This window comes from Myotis davidii, unplaced genomic scaffold, assembly GCF_000327345.1.
Source record: "Myotis davidii unplaced genomic scaffold, ASM32734v1 scaffold436, whole genome shotgun sequence".
In the NCBI taxonomy this organism is placed as follows: domain Eukaryota; kingdom Metazoa; phylum Chordata; class Mammalia; order Chiroptera; family Vespertilionidae; genus Myotis; species Myotis davidii.
Genome location: NW_006292604.1, coordinates 887,257 through 898,263, shown reverse-complemented (window position 1 = coordinate 898,263; position 11,007 = coordinate 887,257). Strand labels below are relative to the sequence as shown.

Below are 11,007 nucleotides of genomic sequence, written 5' to 3'. Positions count from 1 at the left end.
CTCTGCTATTCCTGCAAAGATTCCTGCCACCTTTCCTCCTCATTTCCTCTTTTCTCTCCCCACCCCCTCTCTTTTGTTAATCCTCACCCAAGGACATATTTACATTGATTTTTTAGAGGGAATAGAGAGGGAGAGACAGAGAGAGAGAGAGAAACATCGATTGGTTGCCTCCCGAATAGGCCACAACGGATGCATATGCCCTTGACCGGAATTGAACACATGATCCTTCAGTCCACAGTCCTACACCTTATCCACTGAGTCAAACCGGCTAGGGCCATTTCCTGCTTCCTCGTTCTTTGAAACTGAGCTCTGAGAGTGAACCATTCCTACTTAGTAAGTACAATGGTCAGAGTTACAGACTATTCAGCATCTGAGCACTCTTTCTGCTAGCAGTCAACCCTCAGGTTTCCCCATTAGCAGGAGGCAGGGCTTCACGTGCAAGGATGAAGAGGTCAGACGTTCCATCTTTCTGCACCAGGCGGCCAGGGCCAGGCATGAGCCTTAGCAGCCGGCTGTCCTACCTGGGCACAGAGGAGAAATTATTCACAGGGGACAGCGGTGATGGTAGCTAATGCATCCTGGTGTCCCGAACTAGATGTTTTCTCTGCACTGTTACCAGTCGACTAATTGCTTTTGGTTCCTTCCTACTCTCCGAGTCTGATTTTCCAAGTTTCACATAATTCTGTGAGCTAACCAATAGTCTTGCCATCTGTGTCTTTCATCCCTTAATTAAAATACATTTGGTTTATGTTCCTTTGAGTTAAAGACTGCATGGATACAGAAAATGGTACTTGGGACTGGGTTTAATGTAATTGAGCCTGAGAAAGCGGGGCGAGGCGTGAGGATGTGGGCTGATTTTCAGAGTGGGGCTGAAAACAATGAAATCCCATTTGTCTTCAGGAACCGGACTCAGGCAGCCCGTCACAAGCTGTGGTGAGAGAGCTAATTAAACGCAGCCTCTGATCTCTGGAATGAAAGGCTTCCTTGGAATGAAATGCCTATTCAAGGTAAGGCTTCGGGGAACTAAGTGGCCAGTGTCATTTCCAGATAAAATAGAAGACGATAGGGATACTGGGATGTTTTGAGAGCATCAAGTAGTGATAAGTTTTTCTTCTCTAATTCTTGATTGTGACACAGACTGGACCTTGGGAACGCTAACAATGCTTAAAGAGTTACCCCCTCCCTGCAGTGGTGTGCTGGCTCTTGATGTCTTATGAGAGCCACCTGCACTTATTTCTTCCCAACTCTGTGTTCAGTGATGTCATGTTGGTCGCTTAAAGTCAACATTGGATTCCTGGTCAGGGCACATAACCAGGTTGTAGGCTTGATCCCTGGTGGGGGATGTGTAGGAGGCAACCAATCAATGTTTCACTCTCACACTGATGTTTCTCCCTCTCCTTCCCTCCCTCTCTAAAAATCAATAAACATATTTTTGAAAAAAAGAGTGAATTGTTAAACACTTGCTAGCACATCACTGTGTTGGGATTTCAGATGTATTTCTTTCCTTGTTTGGGGTGGTCTCTTCTTGCTTAGAGACTATTCCTTTTTCTCAGGGACTAATTTTGCAAGGGAGAGCAATTCACCAATTGGAGCCCACAAACCTACCATTGTCTCCTGATTTCTAACCACTGGCCAGAAGCCGGCCTGTCCTAAGAGAATCAATTGCATTGTAAAAGTTGGGTGGAGAAGTTTTTCCTTTTATTTTATGATGACAAAACTTGGGACTATATGTAAGAATGATGATGACTAATAACAATGACTGACCTTAGATAAGTAAAGTAATGACTGACCGTGGATAATTTTTCAAAGTGATAATTGTCTCATTCTGAGGTGGCTAGAGGGGGTCTGATTCTTGGCTCACTTGCTTGACTATATTCTAAATAGTGACGTTGAGATTCCAAAAATCCTGTAAATAACAGAGAGAAGTGTAGCAAGTACTCTGGGTGGTATTATCATATACAAATCATTTTCACCTAATTTACCTCCCAGGACACCTAGGTCATTACCGGGTTCCTGAGAAATGTACTGGTGAGGGGAAGGTAGCAGTTTTGAAAAGACTCTGTGCTATTGTTCTTTGTGGGCTGAAGATGTTAGAGGCAGATGCTCCAGTGGAAATGGTTTGCCTGATTGAAACGAGGAGGAAACTACTAATGTAGAGCAGCAGAGGCCAAGTGGTAGCATTGAAAGGCAAGAGGCAAAATAGTTGGTGTTACTGTAATCAGCAGGGGGCACGCTCATCAGTCAGCACGTTCTGAATTGCAGGAGTCTTTGGTAATGATTGGCTGATCATCAGCTCCCTTAACTGAGAGAGGTGATAGCACTTCTTCATTTGTGTTACGGAAAACACGGCACAACTGGGAAGCATGGGTCTACACCATTACAGGGAGTCGCTCATTCTCATATAATTATCAGATGTTAGTTCTGTAATCAAGAATTCCTTGATGCTGGATTGTGCAATGATATCCCTTGTGTGTGGAATATATGTCCTTCCCAGCCTTTGCCAAAGGATCAGTGGTCATTTATTATGTATTGCAGATATGTAGCTCTTCATCTGGTTAGCCTACCCTTTGTTCTGGGTTTCTTTAGAATGGCTGGGCAATGGGGTTATTTTGCTGTTTGTTTGTTTTGGATAAAGCATTCCAGTGATGTAGCAAGCAATAAGGAAAGCACATTACATTCTAAGGATAACGTGCTTTTAGGGGTCGACATTCACGTAAACATTTTTAGTTTCCAAAGTGTTTTGGCTTTGTGACAAAAATAGACTGTTTGCGTTTCAGGTCCTGCTGATTCAAACACATCCTAGAATCTGGCTACACAGCCGTTTCATGCCAGGTATTATCTATATGTGAATAGAATACAAAGGAGGTGTAAAATTCCACATGGCAAAACTACATGGGGAAAGGGAAATAACTGGAGTTTTGGGATATTGTAAAACACTGATGCTGAGGTAGCTCATTCCCAGAAGCTCAGATACCACTGTTGGTGTTCTCAGAACAGCAAATTGGACTTCAGGTCATAAATTGAATTTTGATCTGAGTCTGCCTCTAGGTGGTCCAGTCTTGTGGTTATTTTTCTGAGTACATAACTGGAATCGTTCTCTTAAGCAATTGGCAAAATCCTCCCTTGCTCCCTCTACCATGAATAGGGCTGTTAAAGCTTCTGAAGTTGTCCCTCCCTCCCAAGTGCTAAAATCCAAAGTAATATTGCATCTATAGGTGAATCACAAAAATTAAAGACATCATCCAAAGCATGTAGATGTTGCGTTGGTGATTTTTTTCAAAAATATATTTTATTGACTTTTTAGAGAGAGAAAGGGAGAGGGCTAGAGAGTTAGAAACATCGATGAGAGAGAAACATCGATCAGCTGCCTCCTGCACATCTCCTACTGGGGATGTGCCCGCAACCCAGGTACATGCCCTTGACCGGAATCGTACCTGGGACCTTTCAGTCCGCAGGCCGACGCTCTATCCACTGAGCCACACCGGTTAGGGCTGGTGATTATTTTCATGTCTCTATTTAGAATACATGGAAGATGTACAGCCTTGGAAGACATAGACATGAACTGAGTGATTATAAATGATAGCCAGTTGTCCAGGTATTAAATATTCAGTACCAACCAAGATCCACTAACTCTGTGCTAGATGTCAGGGGTACAGTTATGAGCAAACGTGACATGGATTTTGCCGTGGTGTCACAGATATTTTGGTGTGGGAGGGTGGCATTGCTCAAGAGAATTCTATGGGCTTGTGTGACGGGGAAACCCATGCTGTCCCCGTGTTTGTGTATATGTATGTGCAGGGGGTTTTGGAAGAGAGGGCAGGGAAGGTGTGGAAAGTCTTCCCTTAGAAAGTGACACTTCAGATGAATTCTGGGGCAGAGGTAAGTGGTAGGTGGACCCAAACACCACAGAGAGCAGGAGAGGAGTGAGTGCTGGAGGAACTGAATGAAACATGGTACACCTGGAGTGATGTAAGGGGCAAAGTGGTGAAAGAGGAGACTGCAGTGGTAGACAGGGGGCTAAACTTGTGGGGTCTGTTCCTATCTTAAGAGGTCAATGTGAAGTCAAGAGCATGGTTTTAAGTAGGGAAGAGTTCATGATGGGATATCTGGCTGCAGTAAGGTTTGATGTCCTCCTGGAATGTAGTCAGCACAATATGATGCGCCCAGCAAGCATTTACCAAAGGTTCATGGGTTTAAAAAACCCCAAACAGACAGCACCCTTTCAGGCCCTCCCACTTCTTACTGGTTTACTCTAAAATAGTAAAAACAAACACAAAACATCCCAAGCTCGATACCATCGGTTCTGATAGTCTTGGCTATTTATGTATTTGATCTGGTCATTCAAACCCAGGGCAAAATAGTTCTCATTGATAAAATGACTTCCTCATCCGCTCCACTGCTTTCTCATCCCCGTTTCTCTCTGTTGCCTTTTTCATCCCCGTTTCCCTCTGTGCTCCTTCCAGTACTTAGCAAGCTCTGCTTGTATCTAACTTACTTATCTGGGAATCTGCCTACCCTTCAGGCCTGGGGAATTAGGCAGAGGACACCCACGTTGTATACGCATTTGTGTGGTTCCTCCTAGATAGTAAGTGCTTTGTCTCATAAACATTTTTTTTTCCCGTTTAAATGTGTTTCAATCCTTGCTGTAATATATATTTCTATTTCACATTGTTCTTGCCTGAAGGCAAACCAGCAAAAATTTAAACACAAACTTTCATTCTTACTATTTGGTTTACAAGTAAATGCCAGGTACGTTAATAAGCTAACATTGTTCTTTATATATTTCACCAAATGGTCCCCGATTTTTCTTTCCTTCATATAAAAATGCATTTCAAAACTTGCCCACTGGGGGGAAGCATGGTGTTTAGTTCATCCTTGCAATGCCCAGGAGACTCTCTCCCCAAAGCCTCTCTGTCAAAGACTTGCGCTCTGCTTTTAATGTAAACAAAGCCTTAGTCTGTCTCTGTCTATCATCTGTCTATTTTCCTGTTGTCAAATTCTTTTCTCTTCCCTTTTTCAAAGGCTCTTTGTGGCTTACAACTTTTATTTTGAAATTTCCAGGAGCTTAATTAATAAACATGAAACCTCGCAGAGGCTGGCACAGTGCCCTCTTTTTTATTTATTTATTTTTTTGGCTCAACCACATGGGCATGTGAGGGTATTTGTAGTTATTTACATTTGGCATCCAACTGACTCGACGAGCAACATTGCCTTTTTTTGTCCACGAGCCCCGAAGCTATTAAATTAAACAGGTTAATGTGGCTGCAGCATTCTGCCCCCTACTACCCCCACAGCTATAGTAAATCTGCCACCTGTTTATTTCCATAAAAATTCAATTATGGTACCACCAGTTATTCTTCTGATGCGAGCAATTAACTGCAGGCAGTTTCGGGCCCCAAAGAAAGGCCAGGCAGGCCTGCTCCCGACTTTCCTCCTTGCTCCCTTTAGCCGCCGGGGGTTTCTTTTGCTAAATGACTGCACACTCCACACCAGTGGGAAAAAAGAAAAAAAAATAGACTAGAATGCTGTGCACTGTCATGCCAGGGAGAAGCAAAACCTGAAAAATTACCAGCAGCCCTCTGCCTCCCCCTGCCCGACCAGAGGGGAAGCTTGCCAGGCCAGGGAAGTGAGCAGCAAGCAGGCAGCCAGGGCCATGGGACACTCCTGCAGGGCTGCAGAACACACCAGAATGAAGAAGGAATTGCTGTGGAAATGGTTCACCTTCTTTCTTCTTCATCTTTGTGAAAAATGTGACTGGGAGGAGAGGTTGGTAAAATGCGGTAGCATCCGGGCTCAGGCAGCAGCACAGTAATGAGGAGGAAGATCCATCTTTGCCGGGGGTCACAACAATGCCGACCAAACCCAGAACCGGAGGCGTCGTGAAAAGCAGCTGCACCGCTTTTCCCCTTTAAGAAGAATGAGTCTGTAGTCCCAGGTGGAAAGTGCTGACTTTTATCTTTCTGTTTGTTTGTTTAATGTCTGCTTCTCTTTGTCATATTTCTTTTCCTTCTCTCAAAAGTCGACCGATAAAAAATTACTCACTCTGACATCTAGTGATTTGCTATGTGATCTAATCATTGAACAGAGATTGAGAGATTTACTCCCCATCAATCCCTTTAATGCCATGGGTACTGATTTTGTTTGAATTAATATTATTTATAGTGAATATGTTAACATAGTTTTAAGAGCAAATTAGGCTGAAATGATCATTAAGTCATACCTAGCTTTCAAGATAAAACAAATGCTTCTCCATAAGTAAGCTGGTACCAATAACTATCCAGGTGTAGTTACTTTTGGTAAATTCAGGGACTGAGAGAACATCAAAAAAAAGGTAATGAGTATAAGTAGGTATAAGTACATGATTGAACCCAAGGTGACTCAGCTCCTAGCTGGGCAGGTGCGTGGAGGACTCAGGTTACTCCTCCAAGCCGGTCACAAATTCCAGTTAATCCAGGGCAGGCATGGATGTCAGAGGTCAGCCATTCCCAAACTGCTCCCAGGGATTGACTGAGTCTATACATATACTTCCTTCCCTTCCTCCTGAATCTGAAGGTGCCCTGTGCCAACCAGCATCAATACACTGCTGGGGCAGAAGGTAATAAAGTAGACTTTGAAGGCAGCATGCCACAGGAGACAAAAACAGTCTATTTAAATTTAATCTTTTTGTAAATGGTTACTCACAACCTTCTGGCCCTTTAAATACAGTTCCTCATGTTGTGACCCAACCATAACATTATTTTCGTTGCTACTTCATAACTGTAATGTTGCTACTGTTATGAATCATAATGTAAATATCTGATACGCAGGATGGTCTTAGGCGACCCCTGTGAAAGGGTCGTTCGACTGCCAAAGGGGTCGCGACCCACAGGTTGAGAACCACTGCTCAAAAAAAGAGAGTCTGTTAGAAGTTCAGGAGGGCATTTATAAATCCTCCCCAGGCAAGCTGGTATGTAGGGCTGACACCCGGTAGGTGGAAGAGTGAAGGAGATTTTAGAACCTGTATTTTATCTTGACGGGATGGGACTTGAATGAAGAAAGACTAATAGTTTGTGGCCTTGAGACCACCACAACCTCTGCTGTTCGATGGGTTCAAGTTCAAGGTCTTGAAAATTGTCCTTTTCCTGTCTTCAGATGTTCTCATGAGCCCTTTTCTTTTCAGTTCAAAGTATAAATTAAAATGGGCTTTATGCGTTTATTCTTCCTCCCCAATTTTGGGCAGATGCCTAATTTCCACTGTTTCCTTACCTCCTGAAGAGTTTCAGGTTTTTTGCTTTGGCCAAAATGATGCAAACATACAGCTTTGTACTTTGAAGTCTGAGTTAAAGCAAAACTAAATGGACCATGTTTATCTGATCAATTAAGGCATTGCTTACATCCTTAGAACTGATGGTTCTCATTTAGGCAGCATTCTCTACAATCCTCAGGAAATTAACAACAGAGATTGAGTTTCTGGAATGGGGGTCATTATATAAAGAAATGCAGGGAGAGTGTGGAAGAATTTGACGAGGTTCCAACATAAGCTACATAAACTGACTGGGCTCCAGTATAAACTGAAGAGCGCTTTTGTAGAAGTGAGACTGTAGAAAAATATTAATGACAGTTCCCCAAATAGAAGTTTGATTTAAAACTTCTATTGTGTGAAGTGATCTAGGTTTAATAGTCTTCGGCATGATTGATGCTTATAATTACGAAACCTGTCTTTCAGAGATCAGCACTCAACAGCACGTCTCACTTTAACCACAATTCAACGGGGAGTGCTCTATAAACAGCACCATGCTAAGCAGAGTATTCAACTTAGAAAAAATGTAAAAGCACAAATTAAAACCCTCTTGGAGGTTTACAGGGATTTTTTTTTGAAACCAAACTGATCAACATCAATTCATTAGAATGATATAACATGGTAGTAATTGAGCCCTCAGGCTGTCCCTAGTCAACCTCCTGTCCATGATTCTCAAAATCAGTTTGAAATCACACTTGCTTGGTTTCCTTTCCAGCCAGTCCTGGACCTGGGCACAGATTCTTCCAGAAAGCAATCTCTCATTCCTTGGAAACCCAGCTAGATTTGTTAAGTCTCGGTTAGAGTGTGTTTCATCGTCCACTTGCTGCCAACAGATATAACTGGAAGCTGCAGAAGGATAAGGGTTGTGTTTTTTCACATTTGGCAGATTCTACCGGGATTGCCTTCCAAATTCTAAGATTGGTCTTAAAAATTGCGGCTTGGCAGGAAAAGTAATGCACAATCTTCAGGTGTAGGGTTTTTTGTTTTGGTGGATTTTTATACTATAGGTTTTGAGGTAACTTGGAATTGTATATAATAGCTTTCCTCAAGTGCCAAGTTTTAAGCTGTTATTTCTTCACTATAGAGAGGAGGGGGATGGTACAGATAAAGCTTTTAGACTCTGACCCAGAGCCCCCCCCCCCAAAATTTCCCTCTGATTTGGTTTTCCATAGGGTTTATTTTATGCATCGATCTCCCTCCCCCCCCAAGACAGAGGGTACCTGTTCAGTTTTTAATAAAGTATAATAACCTCTTAACTTGATTATATATTATACATTATTATACATTACATTAGTACATACCGGAGATAATTATTTATGAAGAATTTTGTAGGTGCCTGTGGGAAGGGAAAAAAGCTGCTCTGGAGAAAACTGCTCTAAGATGGTACGTTTCTTGACAAAGAGCTGTGACAATTTAATGGAAAACATTTCTCAATGTATTTATTTACACATAAAATTTTTTATCCTTAAATTGCAGCCTATGGGACAAATTTGGAAAGTAAATCCCTTATATTTAGGAAAAATGCAAATATATTTTAACCCTTGAGAAAATTACTGATTGTATTTTAATGAACTCATTATTTGCTTTGTTCTTGCCTTAGACTAAATATCTTGCTTTATTTCACATGAATGTAATTTTTTTCAAGTCACCCAACATCCTATGTAGACTCATAAGATGACAATTTTAAAAAGAGTGAGAAAGAGTAAGGAACACTTTTATTCTATTGTATTTTATTTTTTATAATGTCAAAAGAAGAAGATTCTTCTTCTCCTATCAACAGATAATTGATAAAATTTGGTCTGTTTCATGTTTGGAAATGTTAGTCTTAAAGTTCCTGGTTTGACAAGTGCTATGTGAAAAGGAGAAAAAAATGACAACCCCAAAATAGAAAATCAGAGAGACAAAATCATGACCACTCATGGTCTCAACCTATTCAAACTTTGGCATATTATTTCCAAATACTTAAAATACAATGAACTTATTTGATAGGTATTGGGTTTGTCCTTTCAAACCATCACTGAGCGACATTTAACCCGATGGTCAATTTTCCATCTCAATAATTACAGAAAAATTGTTAAAATTTTTTACATTTTTATGTCCATCTTTGGTTGGAACACTTCAACTGCTTGAACAAAACAATTGTAATTAGTTAAATAACTCAAGGATTTGAATCTTCAGTTATCCATTTACTAAAGATTTAAAAAAATATAACCCCGAGAACAGTATGATTTAGGCCCCTCTCTCTTCTGAGAAGCCGTATTTTTATCCCATGTTCATATAAACTTCTCTGAATCTTAACTCTATTAATTTTTCAAGTATTCCATCTAAAATTTGTGAATTTTGTTAGAAAAATTACAAGTAGGGGTATCTTCAGTCATTATATTACATGAAGGGCAAGGGATTTTAGGCTACTAAACCTATTCCCTTATTGACCCTCATTACTCTATCACTCCATGGAGAACTTATGACAAATACATGACATGACCCTCTTTATCTCACAGTGGCTTCTATGGAATGGAGACTTTTTTTTAAAAAAAATCCTCATCTGAGGATATTTTTTCAATTGATCTTTAGAGAGGGAGTAGGAGGGGGGAGGCAGGAGGGAGAGAGAAAAAAAATCAACATGAGAGAGACATTGCGTCCTGCGCTCCTGACCAGAGCCAGGGATTGAACCTGCAACCCTTTGGTTCACGGGCTGACGCTCTAACCACTGAGCAACCAGCCAGGGTTATGGGGACTTTGGGTGAGTTATATCTTAAGAACTCAATATGAACTCCTGGACACTGTTGTTTCTATCAACCACCAGCCAGAACTACTAGAAGAGTTAGGTTGGTAGAAATGCTCTTAGGCCAAATTAAATAATATTTTTGAGATGTCTGGCTCCATCTCATTTTAAATTATATTTCAAGACTTTTTGAACTTCTGACCTCACTTTACACATATTTTTGAGAAGAGAGCGACAAACATCTTCCTCTGTGTAAGTTTTATAGAACTTGCTCCATTTTCAGAATTTCTTTCTTCTGTATCTGCTTTTGGCTTTGGTCAACCTTGAAATAAGTTCAGTAATACCCTGCCTTCCCAACAACTACTATTCTCTTACCTTTCACTTACAAATCATTATTGAAAGGTATAGAATTTTATCAATATCAAGACATCATACAGTTTCCAAATTTCATTTAGAAACTCATGCTTAGACAGCTCTTCCAAAGTTCTCTCCAATATTTCACAAAACATGCCTCGCCCTTCTTAGAAGGTCTATGAGAAGAGTTGTAGTAATAAAAATAAGATACTGCCGAAACCGGTTTGGCTCAGTGGATGGAGCGTCGGCCTGCGGACTGAAGGGTCCCGGGTTCGATTCCGGTCAAGGGCATGTACCTGGGCAGCTGATCAATGTTTCTCTCTCATCGATGTTTCTGACTATCTCTCTCCTTTCCTCTCTGTGAAAAATCAATAAAATATATTTAAAAAAAAAAAAAAAAGAATGCACAGGATGCCAACAGAGTGATGGGGAGGAGGGGTTTGGAGAAGCACTGAGGAGGAACCAGGGCAGCAGAAGCAGGAAGCAGCAAGGTTTCACTGGAAGATCAGGCTTCAAAGCTAAGTGGAGGCCACACTATGAAAGACTTTAATGACAGGGTAAGGAGTTCTGGAGGGTCATTCAAGTCTTTGAGCAGAAGAGTAGCCTAAGGAGCACCTGGCTGGGATGATGTGAGCCTGAGCCAGGCCAT

At 41.3% G+C, this 11,007-nt stretch overlaps 1 long non-coding RNA gene across 1 annotated transcript in view; it reads left to right on the top strand.

Moving 5' to 3' along the window:
* The first annotated feature begins 5,661 nt into the window (after positions 1-5,661).
* The window catches only part of LOC107183455, a 119,749-nt gene continuing 114,403 nt past the window's right edge, over positions 5,662-11,007 (top strand). The window contains exon 1 of the long non-coding RNA XR_001514244.1: positions 5,662-5,766. This is a non-coding gene — a long non-coding RNA (uncharacterized LOC107183455). The remainder of the gene's footprint in view (positions 5,767-11,007) is intronic.